A 4,094-nucleotide genomic window follows, 5' to 3' on the forward strand; every position below is an offset into this window, starting at 1 on the left:
CAGGTTGTACCGGTGGCATCGTCAACTGGAAAACACAGAGCCTTTCCACGACACAGCATGATCATAGATCGCGCATGTAATTGATTTACTCTCCGGCTAAATCCTTGCGCGCTCCGTTCACCGTCCCTCAGCATTAAATGCGAAGAAAAGTTGACTCGTGGAATTATTGCAGAGCAAGAGCTAACTGGCTATTGATACGATAATGGCTTGGCAGTGTCGGTGTAAATGTTTGGTGCTGAGAATGGACCTTGAGGCATTAGCGGAGCTATCGCAGTGTAATCTTTGAAAAAAGCCATGAAGCAGAGATCGAGGCAGGAGTAACGTCGGAACATTACCGATTTTCAAATTAAACGAGCAAAGGATGCGTTAAACTAGCCAGGTTTTCCTTGTGATAGCTCACACAGCCGTGACAGACAGCAGATTTGGTGCCTGACATTGTTCCCCTGCACAACCTCTCATCTTGTGTCGCCTAAATAAAGAAGAAAAAAGGTGATTTGACAGTTCCTCGAAAATCACATATCACGCCACATCTGTCAGCAACATTATAAATCAGTCAAGAACTCAAATTTATCTACTTTTTTCAAATGCACTCTCAACTCGTCTCAGAAGTATTGATATGGGGACGTTTAATGCTTTAATGTTCCCAGATGTTTTATGGCGTTGGTGACATTGATTTCTGAAGATATGCACTTGATGCATGCTAAGGCCATTTGCGCAAATCCAATATCATTGAGAGTGACATGCAACATGATTTCGGTCATATCAGTGCCCGGGTCCGCGAAATTGCGCTAATAAAACTCAAATCACTCCGGTCGTAAGTATTTAAAACATCCCAAAGTGTTGAACTAACATGACCCACTAAGAAGCAGGAGCGCAAACAAAGTTTCGAGTGTGCAATGACAGATACTGGAAGCAAGATAAGTTAACTTTGGTTACCTCCACTATTTGAGGTTCTCTCAAAACTCCAACTCTTTGCGTTGCTGACTGGGTTCATTAACTAATTTGAAGCCAGCAGTGAAGGTACTTTTGATCAAATTCGTTCGCGAACGTAGTATGAATAAGCATTGGATTTGTTCTACTAAACCCAGTGTCTAAACGATCATTAAGGGGGTGAGATCCCGCAAATTGTCAACCTTTGACGCATGTGTTATTACGCGAAGCATAATATAAAGTATGTATTTTCTTATAACACGACATGACTAATTTGTGTTTCATATATTTTACTTTTTTACCAGGACTGTTTGCATGCAGTGCTCTATTCAGATCATATTCCAACAGTCTGTAACCAACCAAGTCAAGGCAAGACACTGACTGACATAATAAACATCGTTTTGCACATATGACATTTTACACAAGATGCCATTAACTGAACAATCCCATTCCAACAGTCGCCTCGTAGAAAGGACATGGGTAGAAGAGCTGCCTGGTATCGTCACAGTTGTATCATTGAACTAAAAAGTCACATGTCATTTTGTCAGTAGAAATAACCACTAAGAACGTGCTGCAAGAAGAGACTTAAATGCGGGATTATGAACTTTTAAAAGATACTTACTTGAATTCCGTGTTTTCGACCAGGGCTTGAGCAGTTCAAGATGATGTATGACCTCGGTCTGGAGAGACGCGGCGTATATTTATTTCATTACTGATCATGTCAACTACTCCAAGCAATGGTTGTAGTCTGAAAGAAGAAATGGCTGCAGTGTCACACATCTTCGTAGTGAAGGGTATCCCCTCCCTACGACGGATCGATAGTTTTTCCGTCTAAAAATAAATTGTGAAACAAACTGTAAAGGACCAGTAATGTTGCCCAGCGTTTTCGATACCGCTCCATGCAAGCTCCATGAGACATGTCTACTTCAAACATTTGCCTTCAAGTTATGTTGTCTCTTTATCATATCCCATGATGGAAATATGTTTGAACTGGAAACAGATTATTCATCGTTTTGCAAGGTAACACTCTAATCTGATATTTTTGCTTTATGTTTAAGCATAAGGCCTTTGTAAATATCCCTTGATCTGTCTGACATGTAAGCCCAAATGTGCTTAATCTGTTTTGCCACAGACTCGTCTGCTGAAAGTGGAGCACTTTCTGGAAGCATTGATATCAGAAAACACATGGAGCACACTATTCCATTTGTAGAAGTCCGTCCACATGTGCACATGGAGCACACTATTCCATTTGTAGAAAGTCCGTCCACACGTGCACATGGAGCACACTATTCCATTTGTAGAAAGTCCGTCCACACGTGCACTTGGAGAGAGATCAGGTGTTTTGGTGCCAAGGCTCGCTCTAATAACCTTGCTGCATATCACAAGCATTTGTTGAAAGTTTATTCTGAGGCAATATACTGGTACATTGATGGAATCCATGAGCACAGGTGTATATTGTTCTGACGAATCAAGAAACGTAATCGGAACGCACGAATAGGATTCGAACCCAGTTTTCTATAGTGCCCAACGGTGAACCTCTACAGATCGAATGGTGGCGCCTCACGTCTGAATATGTAAAGCGTATTGAATGTTCTAAAACGCCCCCTTATCCTCCAGGGCAACATCTAATTTTATTTTTGTTAAGGTATGTATAGGAAAATTTATCCGTTTGTTTTCGGTATTGTTGTGGTCTGAAGCAACACAGTCATATAGAGCATGTAACTTTTCACCCCATCGCCCATTACTTGCAGACCGCCCCCATACAGCTGAAATATTGCTGAGTGTGGCGTAAAACTAAACTCACTCACTCACTCACCCCATCGCCTGGAATAAATACATAATACATGAAGACATGTTTGGCATCCTGGTCAACACACGTAGAGCAACAGTTTATAGTAGGATATAGTAAAAGCCTACATACGTTTCTTGAAAATTTTAAATAATTCAAAATTGATTGTAAGATTTGATAAATGTGGGAGCAGAAACATTGCTTATATGTATACATTTTTATGCAGAATTTGAAGGAAACTTATTACACGTTTCCCTTTGGATTCCGCTTCTGGAATATTCTAATATTGGTTGAAGCTCCAGCACAGTGTATCCGATCGCTGTTCTCCGGCGGATAACTACATTCAAGTTGTGAACTGGAGCTTATAACATGGATAAAGTTCCTTTGTCCGCTGTTTAACCTTGATTGCTTCTCCCAAAATGATGAGTTCAAAGGATCACAACCATTATTGTTCTAATGCTGTTGTTCTTATTACAAACATTGTAATTTGGTAGTGCTGGTTTTTCAACGCGTACATAAACGTTTGGTGGTTACCACGGTGAGAAAACGATTTGTTTTTGACCCGTATGATCCTTTGATTCAAAATAAAGAGGGCAATGACTGGAATCCACGTTTATTTTATGATGCAAAAAACCAAACAAACAAAACCATGCCTGTCCAAGTTGAATGTAGTGAACTTTCAAAATGCCAGTTTCCGTGCCCCATGTGGCTCAAGGTAACGGGGCATAACATCCAAGAGACTCTGTAACATCCAGCACTCTCCTCCTCATACCCCCTGCCGGCCTACTAATCCTCTGAAGGGACAGTCTAATAATAATAATAATAATATGTGTATTTATAATGCGCTGAATTCCACACATAAAGCATGCTCAAAGCGCTACATATATTTTTCCCTTGATCACCGGATGTCAATCTCAACAGCACATCGTATTTCAATCTCAACTCCCTGGGGAGTATACAACTCGTTGCTGCCACTAGGCGCACCGAGTTTATTGTGGCTCTCTCATCCTAACGAGGTACCCAATTGACAGCTGGGTGGACTGGGACCAGCACTTTGTCCAAGTTTACTGCACGTTGCTGTACCTGCAACTAGGTGTATGCACGTGTTCATGTGGCCACCATCTGGTCATATACCAACGGATTCGTGGGTTCTTTTAAGTGCATAGGGTTGTGTACTGTACACTAGGGGTTGTGACAACACTTAAAGAGTCTGCACACAAAGTTGACTCCAAGGTTTTTACACCCGGTCACAGGTGGGCTCGATCCCGAAACCTCAACCTCGCTGGATCACTAGCCTGGCGCCTTAGCCAGCTCGCCCACCATGCCCCCACCAAACCTACGCTATTATTTGTGTAAAGTAGCTTCCAACTGGACC

Source organism: Haliotis asinina, chromosome 6, assembly GCF_037392515.1.
Source record: "Haliotis asinina isolate JCU_RB_2024 chromosome 6, JCU_Hal_asi_v2, whole genome shotgun sequence".
NCBI lineage: Eukaryota > Metazoa > Mollusca > Gastropoda > Lepetellida > Haliotidae > Haliotis > Haliotis asinina.